This window comes from Pteropus vampyrus, unplaced genomic scaffold, assembly GCF_000151845.1.
Source record: "Pteropus vampyrus isolate Shadow unplaced genomic scaffold, Pvam_2.0 Scaffold4, whole genome shotgun sequence".
Taxonomy (NCBI): Eukaryota; Metazoa; Chordata; class Mammalia; order Chiroptera; family Pteropodidae; genus Pteropus; species Pteropus vampyrus.
Window position 1 is genome coordinate 13,970,920 of NW_011888785.1, and position 11,689 is coordinate 13,982,608.

At 36.7% G+C, this 11,689-nt stretch overlaps 1 long non-coding RNA gene across 1 annotated transcript; it reads left to right on the plus strand.

The window, feature by feature from the left end:
* Nucleotides 1-2,705: 2,705 nt before the first annotated feature.
* On the plus strand, nt 2,706-9,226 carry LOC111742192. Its single transcript, XR_002781224.1, has 3 exons — nt 2,706-2,778; nt 5,594-5,677; nt 9,207-9,226. It is a non-coding gene; the product is annotated as an uncharacterized LOC111742192 (long non-coding RNA).
* The last annotated feature ends 2,463 nt before the right edge of the window (nt 9,227-11,689 follow it).

Consider the following 11,689-nt stretch of genomic DNA (forward strand, 5'->3'; position numbering starts at 1 on the left):
TTTATAATTAAGAAACATAATTTAGTAAAGAAGATAAAACACACACACCGTGAAAGAAAAAAAACAATGTGGTATAAGAACATTTGTTAATAGTATTTTATATATTAGTATATTTATTAGAAAGGAAAATGAGAGAAGAAACAGGAAGAGTGGGCATGTATAGAAAGAGTGGGCAAAAGGGAGGATTAGTACAGATATAATGAATTCACATTCTATATTATTGACTGCTTTCATTTTCAGAACCCTTTTTGAAAATAAATGATTGTAGTGATTTTCAGCTAAAATTATTTAGTCATAAGGAATCAAAAGAATAGCAAATTTGTTCAAAAAGCAAGCATAATTACTGAGCTTTCCAAATAGGCAAAACCCAGCAATTATAAAGTGATGGATTTGTTTGTCTTCATTTCTGTGATTACCCACATTAGAGTCCTCATTACAATTTTTGGCATTAGAATTTGCGAATAATATAGAGAATTTGGAAAGATTCAGAATAAAAGTTCAAAAATTTATTTAAAGAAGGTTCTCAGTAGGGACTGTACAAAGTAGCTTGGGGTAATACAGCCTTCCAAGCTCCCCTCTCCTGCCCCCCACCCAAATAAAGATGCAATGCAAGTAAAACAGTGTGCTCAATATTCATGTTCAGCTTCAGGACAGAAGTTGGCATCCTTACTAGCCAAACAGATTATTACCCCTAGGGCCCTTTTAGGTAGAAATTCTGGAGCTTCCAAATGCCCCCGAATGATGGCAGTAAGATTTATGAGGAACATCTCTGGGAATTTCAACATCTGCTTCAGTCTAAGTACTCAAAAATATTTGTCAGAATGAATGAAGATGAGGATGAGAAGTGACTCAAAGACCGACTTTTATTTCTGAGTCTCTTTTGAACCTTATTTGAATTTTAAATAGAAAATTATTATCAATTTGTTAATACAGTAGTCCCATTTATCCGCTGTCTCACTTTCCACAGTTTCAGTTATCCGTGGTCAACCACAGTCCAAAAATATTAAATGGAAAATTACGGAAATATATAATTTATAAATTTTAAATGGCATGCCATCCCGAATAGTAGGATTAAATCTTGAGCCATGCTGCTCCCACCTGCCAGGGACATGAATTGTCCCTTTGTCACATCTCCACGCTTTATATGCTCCTTGCCTGTTAGTCTCTTAGTAGCCATCTTGGTTATCAGATTGTAGCAGAATCACAGTGCTAGTGTTCAAGTAACCCTTATTTTACTTACTAATGCCCCAAAAGTGCAAGAGTAGTGATGCTGGCAGTTCAAATATGCCAAAGAGAAACTATAAAGTGCTTTATTTAAGTGAAAGGGGAGTACAGTACAATAAAAATATTTTGAGAGAGAGAGACAGAGACTACATTCACATAATTTTTATCATGGTTTATTGTTATAATTGTTTTATTTTGTTATTAGTTATTATCATTATTTGTTATTAGTTTAATTTATAAATTGTGCCCAGTTTATAAAGTAAACTTTATTGTATGTATGTATAGGAAAAAACAGTATATATAAGGTTCAGTACTATTGTGGTTTTAGCAAAGTTGCTCTTCACTTTTAAAGATTATACAACCTGGTTTGAAAGAAAACTCTAATCCTAAATGAGTTTGAAACCTCAAACTCATAATTTGTAACAAAATACCTAATTCAGTTATTAACATCCAATTTTTATTACATCGTATATTCATATTTCCACTGTTCACTGCTCTTCCTCCATGCAAAGGAATGGATGACTTAAGGTTACAGACTATTTAGCCAGCATAATTTTGGCTGTAAATACTTCCACTAACTAATTATACATACACACACACATACGCCCCATACACACACGTTTAAAATTTTAATTGACATGAATTTCGACATAATTATTTCATGGTAGCCTAATCCCGAACAGTCTTTCTTCACTTTAGAATGCAGTAGTATGCTGAAGTAAAAGCATATTCTGGCTTTCTACAAGGGTGTAGGCTTCTCATTGGGGTTTCACATTTTTCTTTGTGCCTCTTATAGAATGATCTGTGGAGAAAAGAAAAAAGCAGAGGCTGTAGCCGTCCTCTTCGCCCCTCCCCCTGCCCCCTTCCAGCTCATCATATTCTTATATAATCCAAGAGAAATCTGCTTTTGGTTAGAATGCAGTTGAGGGCAAACTGAGATTTTTTTTTTTTTTTACATGAAAACGTTCCAAGTTTGTAAGAAAGTTCGGTCAAAGCAACAACTTAAATGGAGGCAGCTGGAAATCATTAAGGGAACTTGCAGTGGACAGTGATTAAAGCAGGATGGAATTTCCACTCTCTCCGTCTCGCTCTCTTTTTATGGTACTTTAAACAAGTTAGTGTTGCTTTTGAATCTTGAATTAGCCCTCTGACTATGAGAGTTGGAAAATTATTTTACTCCTTCACTTCCTAGAGACCACTCCACTGATTTCTGTGGCTGTTACTGCAAATGAATAAATGAACACATTTGGAACTAACTGGTGCTCGGCAGTGGTGTGCCTCATGTTTCATGATTATTTTTGCATCTTCCTGGTCTGAGTCTGATTTAAAATGATAACCACTGAGGAACATGAAGAACACTTTGTGGCTACTTTCCTAGTCTTATATGATAACAGAAGGCTACTTTTTAAGGCTCCAGTTTTTACATCTCACCTTTCTTCTTTAATGGTTGTGCCACTTAGACAGTTGCTAAAGAGTCATTCCAAGTTCTTTTTTTGTTCCGACTTGTTATGGGTTCAGCTGCAAGACACACTGGGACCTCAGTAGCAAAAGCTGGTGGGTAGAGGCTGAAGTCAGAGCTGGGAAAGGCTCTTCCCTATGGGTGTGGCAGGGTATGGGTGGGTGTTGCTATAAAGTGGTTGAATCCGGTCAGTGGGGCAGGGCCAAGGAATTTATTGTGGATAGAAGTTGTCAGGCAGAGAGTGTAGGATATTAGTCTATTGGGAGAGTGCCCCTGGCTCATGGCAGGGCATGTGGCATAGAGGGTCCAGTTCTTTCCAGGAAAGCAGATTACTATCCCATAGTCAGAAAGCGAACTTGTTAATTAGTATGGGGCAATAGGAGAAATCATGGGAGGGACAGAGTTAAAGGAAGGAGAGAACAAACTCAGCCTTAGTTGGTATTGAACTCTGGGCACTAAAATTAATTTACACTATTGTTTGCCTGCCTGAGTTAGAGTGGGTGGGGGATGGGCTTCCTCAGCAAGTCTGGGTGGGAGAGACTGGGCAGAATATTTCATGACCTGTTTCTAGCTCTTCTTCCCTCTGAATCATGTCATTATCAAGCAATGAAGTGTGCCCTTTTTCTCATTCTTTCTTAGAATACTTATATGGAAACCAGAAAACAGAACTTACTGGAATTTTATTGTGGCAAAATAACCTCGTTATGGTGAATGAGCGGGGCTTGTAGAGTGGAATTACAAGACAACCTTAATCTTTCCCCCACTTCCTGTTTCAACCCTCTCAGTGGAGCAAATTCTTTCCTGACCTTGGATGAATGTCAGGAAGGGCACAGTGGCTTTTTGGTCACTTGTGGATAATGAGAAACCCTTTGTGTTCTTGTTGTTATCAAAGAGGTTTTATTTCAGTTATTAAAATGTTCACGCCTATGTCGTAACAATATCACTTGAAGTTGAGGCTTCTTGTCTCTTCTAGTTTAAGTCTGCAGATGATACCCAAAGCGAAGAAAGCAGACCTGGTGAGCTCTGTCTTCCATTCATCACCTATTGTTTTGTTGCCTCTTCCTCCTCCAGCTTGCTAACTGTAGTCTCTGACCCCTTCAGCATAGGAGGGGACTGAGGCAGAGGGATGAGGTCATAGGAAAGAAAAGGCATTATCTGATCAATGCTGAAATTAGCTGATACACTTAGCAGGTTTTTTAAAGTTGACAATTTTTGCTGGCAGATGTCAGTGTGTTGTTTGAAAACTGCCCACCCTCCAATTCCAAATCACTGGGGGTATCTAACCTGCAGTTCTTTTGATGTACTGGGAAATTCATCATTGTAGTTGCTTGCTTATATAATGTTCTGCCTCATCTCTGGGAGTCTAGTGGCACACTCCTTTGTTAGGGTTACTGTGTCCCCAGAGGTAGTATTTTGCTAAGTATTTTGAGGTCTCCAAGTCTGACTCTTTTCTCTTGCATTCCAGTAAACTCTCACTCGTCCTTTGCACCAAGAAACTCCATTGCAATCTTTCTTTGTAGGATTCTTTCTTTGTCTTTCATCACAGCAGAGTCGCTAACCACCTCCAATTTTATCTTGAGTTTTATCAATATTCCATTGTCCTCTGTCAGCACCCAAGGAATAGCTTCAGCTCTTCCAGTGGTTCCATCGAAGCCACTTTCCCTGGGCTTAACATGAGGAAAAACAACCTTAACCCTTCCTGTCCTGTGGAGTGAGTGGGATGCAACACTCACCAACAACTCTTTCACAAAATCCAATTTTTAAAGTTCAACTCACGTTTCAGTCCCCATCCTCCTTTATAGAATGGAGGTGGGTGGTATGGTCAAGGGTTAAAATTTAAAAAATTCGTATATATTTTACCACCTCTTAGCAATACTTGTATAGATGGTATCAAACTTCTCAGTGGGTCGCAGAAATGTTTAGTATGCATTACGTTGAGACCTCTGCAGAACTAAAGAGAAAGAATCAATTAAAAAAAAGAGTCGATTAGTTAATCAGACATTAAAGGTATGTTGTTTTCTTGGTGATAGAATCATCAAGAAAAAATGAGATTTCCTTTTCTTTTCCAGGTTTATTAACTTCGGAAACTTTTTTTTTTTTAATTTAACATATACTCTATATTTTCACAGAAGTCCAAAGTGCTAGCTATACTTCTGTATATGACTCTATTATGGGTAGTTCCTGTCAAGACTAACAAAACAAAATGCTAATTCGGCAGAGTTTTTAGTCTATAGTAGTGGAGTAGACCAACTACTAGATTAATTAAAGAGATTTTCATACGAGGACAGTCTACTAATTTGCTTAGCATTGTATCTCAAGGTTGAAAAATCCTGGCTACATTTTAAAGCTGGGAAGATCAATTAGAACATTCATTAGATTCCTATTTACACTTTAATTGTCAACTCTGCTCATTTGTTGGAACACTTTCTTCGTCATTAGCGTCCGTCAATGAGAAATATGTGTTAATTTCACTTATATTCATTTATTCATCCTTTCATTCAATCAACAAACATTAATAATGTACAAAGAAAGCACTTTGCCAACTTTTAAAATTATACCGACGAAAAAGACAAAGCTTACCCTCAAGGACATATTCACCTCAAATTTTCATGTAATAGAAATTAATATGAAGACAGTAGGTTTTACTAAAGTCAGAAAAATAATTGCCTTTCGCAATGATCATACGTAAAGAGGACTCTAATATACGTCCTAATTGTTCTTTTCTTTTTGTGATTATTAGCCCATTTACTTTTTAGATTTAAGATCTCAAAGTGTATTCTGTTTTGGCTACTATTGAAGTTGCATATGTTGTAAATTGGAGAGCCCTTGAGAATGGATACTGTATATCTTCATTTAAATTTTTTAGGGCCACAGAATCTGGGGTCAATAAACCTCTCACTTTCTTTTCAGGAGAAGAAGCCTACCTCACCATTGATGGAGAGAATGGAGCCAGCTGAATTTCTCAGATTCCGAACAAAGGGATTCCTAAGAACAGTAAGTGGTAGGGCTCTTGTAAATGTGAATCTTCAGAGGAAGAGGATACACAAGCTCTCCGAAATCATCTCTATGTTTTGGGGATATTTAAACTACCTTTAGATTGGTTAGCTTAATGTCTGACTCTTTAGACAAAGAATTGTCTCCCCACTTTTTTGGTGCTTCTGGACGAGATCGGGGCCAGCAATTGGACCCATCAAACTACTGAGTGCATGACCCAAACATTTCTGAACACTTGACAGTCAGAGATTTCTTCTCTTGGAGGATAATTGCAGTGATAAAGTAAATTTGTGTTAGAGGTTTAATGTTAATTGTTCAATTTGATCTCGTAGATTTTAAATGCTTAGGATGGTACCACACATATGTAAAAGATACAAAGACATATCAGCTATAGTATTCCCTGTTAGACAGACGCATGACAATGGAGGCAGCATATGTGGTGGACAGAAAGCCAGTCCAGGAGCCAAGAGGACTGGAGTGTCTGCTCTATCATTAACTAGATATGTAGACTTGGTCATGTCACTTAATTTCTTGGGGCCTTAGTTTCTTTTCTTTCAACAAATATTTATTTTATTTTATATTGTTTTATTTAACACATTTGGAAAAATTTCACACACATAGAAAAGTACAAAGAATACTATAACAAATACTGATGTATTTGTTATTTGAAATTTAACATTGTCATCCTTGAAAATAAAAGAAAATATTACAGAAAGAGATGAAACCCACCCTATCTTATTTTCTCTCCCTTTTATCCCAGAGATTACCAGTCTCCTGAAGTGAGTATGTGTTCTTGTTACCAAAATTATAATTTTCAAAAACTATAGAGAGTACTATTTACGTGTTTTTATATTTAAACACTTGTGCCACATTGTGTGGGTATATTTGCAACTTCTTTTGTTCACTTAACATTATATAGGTAAGATTCATCCATGTTGATACCTGTAGCTCTGTTTTTTTCTCTTTATCTGATATACCATTAAACAAAAATATCTCACTCTCTTTCCCTATGTTTGAACATTTAGGTTGTTTCCAATTTTCTACTATTTCAAACTATGCTGTAATGAACATTGTTGCATGCTATCTCCTTGTGTGCACATCTGGAAGTTCCTCTAGTGCAGAGTTTCCTAAGTTCCTACCTGATACCACAATAAAGATGAGCTCGGATTCTGTGTCAGTTCAGGTCTGCTGAGAAGCAGGTACCAAGATAGAATTAGATGTACAAGAGATTTATTTTGGAAAGTGTTCGTGAAGAATAAAAGAGGAGGAATAAAATGGGTAGGGAGAGCCTTTACTTGTCAATGCATGTTTGACATCTGTGAACACAGAGAACAAAAGGAAGGTTGGACTGGAAGAGTCTCAGCCACAGCTCGGTTCTGAGAAAACAGCCTCCAGGCTGATGGGGACGCCTCAACCATAGGTTGCTGGTTGAAGGAGTACAGTGTCAGGTAGGAATGAGCTGACTCTCGTACCACTATGCTGTGCTCGGGTGTGGTCTGAAGACCGCTGGCAAAAGTATGAATCCCAAGAGATGCAGCTGGGGCTGTCAGTCAACTAAGTTGCCTGCATAGTTCTCTTGAAGGAGATCTCAGCAGTGCACCTTGATGGCCACTAAGACATTAATCACCTCAGCTCACAGTGGTGAGAGAGAATGTGGCAGCCGCAGATCTGACCAACTGTGAAGTTTAGAACCGCTGAGAGCTATGGCAGAACTACTTGGAGATTCCTGTTCCTGCTAGAATGAATTTCCTTTATCCTATTATCCCTGGGAATCCCTGTGTTTTTCTTTTGAAGCAGGCTATGTATTGAAAATTTTTTTATTATTTTTTTAATTCTGTTTTATCACACATTGCTATATGGTTGGTTTTTAGGAATGGTTTTATGTTTCCTCAATTGCCTGTATTATCAGACTCAGAAAGACCTCATTTTCTTCATCTTCGAAATGTGAGGTTGGATTCAATAATCTTGGATCATTTTCTGCTCTATTAATCTGATTCTAAATAAAAAAAAAAAGAAAAAGAAAAAGGAAATGGGCCGGACACTAATGTTAATGGAATGATGTAGCTAGAGATAACCTAAGAGAAAGGCTGGGACTATAGGTCTTGAAAGAATGTTGGGAACAGTATGAACTGTAGACCATCCACATTTTATAAAGTAGAAATGTCATGTAAGTTTTACTTTTTTTGTGAGATCTTGAGGGAAGTGTTTATGGCTTATTCATCTTAGTGTATATGGCCTTAAATACAGCACTTGGGCCATGAGAATGAAAAAATAATGTATATTAAAGAGAACTTAATAGAAGAATCAACATTATTGTTTATTATTGAGAGAGGAGTTTCGTTTTGTATTTAGAGACTTATATTTTACATTTAATGGTCTGCGTAGGTAGGAAGGGTAGATATTTATGTATCACATATATATCGTATATATGTTTATATAAATAAAGGCTTAAACAGTGATGGAAAAGAAACTAGAACTTGGACCAGGAATTTGGGGTGAGACGATCTTAATTTCATTTTGGAATGGTGAGTATAATAGAATTCTTCTGACAAAGTTTTTAAAATGTAAATGTAAAATTGATTTTTTAAAAAACAATAGAGTATTCAAGCTGTCAATAAGGGCAATTATTTCTGGGTCTTTCTATATGACTTACCAAGTCATTCTCTGACAGTAGCAAATAATATGAGAAAGGTGGCCAGTGGTCCCAGATGGACCACATCATAGATACCCAATTTGCAAAACACCCTTCATGTTCAATCAGATGCCACAAAGGCACATTTGGATTTTCCTCATGATTGAAATTACCATTTACTCAACAAGTCTGTTTTTTAAAACTGCATTTTGTTTCTGTAGCTGAATCACAAAGATTTTTCCATCAGTAAATGTACTGAACTTTAGAGACCTGATCTAAGTAAGCGAAGTTTTCTCATTTAGTAATTGTTGCACTGGTGTTAATGTCAGTATAAGTCTGGTGGTTATAACTAAAGCTAGAAGCAGCCTCTCTTTCAGTTGAGTTCACATGAATTTGAGTCTGCTGATTTAGGGTTCTGGAATTTCCTATTCTTCCCTAACATTTATGAATTCAACTTCCATTTTCAGATTTCCAAAGGCCACTTGAGGGTTTAAGTAATGCCTTTAATTATAACTTAAAGTATAGGCAATTGCATTTCACGAAGCTAACAATTATCTGGAGTATATTATTAGAGAGTGAGTTATTGAAGTCTTCATAGTTTGTGAAAGCCCATCAAAATAACTGGGGGAGAAAAGAGATAAACTAGATTGGAACAATGAAGACCGAAAACAACTTTGATTATGTTTGGAGTTTGCATAGTAATGAGTTCTAATTCTCAGGCAGTAGTGTTCTTTGTAAAAATCTTTACAACCTCTCTTGTTTGCTCTTCTTCAGAAATAGATATGTTGGCAATGTTTCCATTAACTTTTTAAATATAAACACTGAATGCTCATGTGGCAGTTGACTATGCTTTTGCAGACTTCACTTTATGTAATTCTTAAAATATTCCTGTGACAGGTGACAATGCTCCCTGGAGAACAGATGTTAGGAGGAGGTAAGTAATTTGACCTAAATCACCTAATTTAGAAGTAGCAACACAGAATTGCAACTCCAGTCTTCTGCTCTAGAATCTTAAAAAAGCTTATTATAAGGTCAAGGGACTAGAATGATAGAGCAATTTCTCAATATTGAGGCATTTTTCAAGAGATTTTTTTAAATGAGTAAGTAAATAGTCTTATGAATAACACTGAAAAATAAATACACTGATTTAAGAATCAATGCCAACTTTTTTTCTTTCTACCAGCCCGGACCATTTTTTCTAGTTATGCTTACATGTCCCCACACCCTAAGGATGGTGATGAGTCTGCATAAAAAAAGAAGATATATTTACAGTCAGATATGGTTTGAATTCTAACCTTCATTTATTAGTTGTATAACCTTGGGAAAACTCTTTGGCTTACTTATTTGCAAAATGATAAAAATAATAGCAACCCCAACAGGGGTTTTAGGAATAAATAAGATAGTATTTGTAAAGTGCCTGCCATTAGACTCTAAACAAATGATGGACATTCTATTTATAGTAGTGCCAAGTGGGACATTATTTTAACTTAGAATATCTTACCCCTTTTAAAATGTCGATAGTTTAAAAACATATCATGGTAGGTTTAATTTACGTGACTCAAATAGAGTACATTTTCCTGATTTTTCTATACAATGGTTTTTTATCTATATTTTTATTTTATTTTATTTATTTAAATTAGTTTCAAGTATACAGTACATTAATAAGACATCTATATAGTTCTTAAAATGATCCCCCCATTTGCTCCCTCCCTCCTCTAGCCATGTATTTTTATTTTAAAATCCTGGATATTTGAATGAAACATTTATCACCTATGAATATTTCTCATACTTCCACGGACCCGTTTAGGTCATAGCTCAGCTTATCCTTTGATCCTAATAGATACAGCTCCTTTTTGAGTAAAAGTAGCAACATGTTTTCCAAACTCAGGATTTTTAGGTCAATACAACCTTTCCATTAAGTCTGTAACCACCTGAGATGTTATTCTAATTTGCTTACCATGGTCTCCCTGAATGATACCATGAGACTAGGGCAAAAATAATGGCATTTTCATTTCTTTCTCAATGGAAATGTGCAGTGAAATTCCGTGGAAGTGGTAGTTCTCATGCTCCTTCCTTCATCCGAAACCCGAGCTGCATGCTCGTGAGTGCGTGCAAGGAAGACAGAAGCTGTCGGATCCCCGTCCTTCCTCATCCTTCCTCCTCCGCCTTCTCTTCCCTTCCCACCTCCTCCTCCTTCTCCTCCACCATCTCACCATATCTCTACTCCTTTGACACCTACTTCTGCATTAGATGATATTTATAAAACAGGCTGAGAATATCTTTGTATGCTAGGCAGTTGGGGAGTTTTCGGGGGCAGCAGGAAACAGGTGTCTTTTCCTTCTGGAGCACTCCTTAAAGAATGTAAAAGAGAAGGATAAGTTACTTCAGAGATGACAGCTGTAAAGATAATTTTGTAGCTAACATTAGCTAATGTTAATTTAGCACTTACTATTCGCCGGTTTAGCGCTTACTATTCGCCGGGCATAATATGCTTTGCATAATTTCACACATTTCTTATAACAACCTTACTATGGACCACATGGTGTCCACCTAGAGTTCATATGCTGAAGCCCTAACCCCCAAGGTGACTGTATTTGGAGATGAGACCTTTACAGAAGTAAATCAGGTTAAATGAAGCCATAAGGGTAGAGGCCTTGTCTGATGGGATTAGTGCCATTATAAGAAGAGACATCAGAGAGTTCTCTCTGTTCACCATGTGAGGACACAGTGAGGAGTCTCAGTCTGCAAGCCGGTAGGGGAAGTTCTCACCAGAAGCCAACCCTGTGGGATTTTAATCTTGGACTTCTAGAATCTCTGGGAAGTTAAAAAAGAAATTTCTGTTGTTTATGTCACCTTGTCTATGGTATTTTTTTTTTTTTTTGGCAACCTGAGCTGACTAATACAAACCTTACCTATATCCTCTTTTTAGAAATGATAAAATTGAGGATTAGTTTACTGAGTTAAGGAATTCTACAGTGTTCTGTGTTTGTAACTTCTCTGTTCTTTCCAGCTCAGGGTGAGATTTGGGGGCTGCTTTGTAATTGTTTTCTCTAACCACATGTTTGCTTTGTTTGCTTCCATTTCTCTCTCCTGTTTTTCTCCTCTTTCTTAAGAGTTATTCTCTCTCTGTACTTTGCACTCTTGATTTTACTGGTTTCATCTAAACCCTTACCCCCAACAATGAAGCATTTTGTTATTGCCTGGTATCCTCTCTCATCTCATCAGAATGTTTTCTAAAAACCATTTCCTCTCTCGACGTTGAGGTTCTCTCTCACTTATTAAGTGTATCTTCCCCTTATCTCTATCACAATGTTGTTTCCTCTGTTCCCACTTGGATAAACATCTCCCGAAGGACATTGTTTGCTTGTTTTTATTTTTAT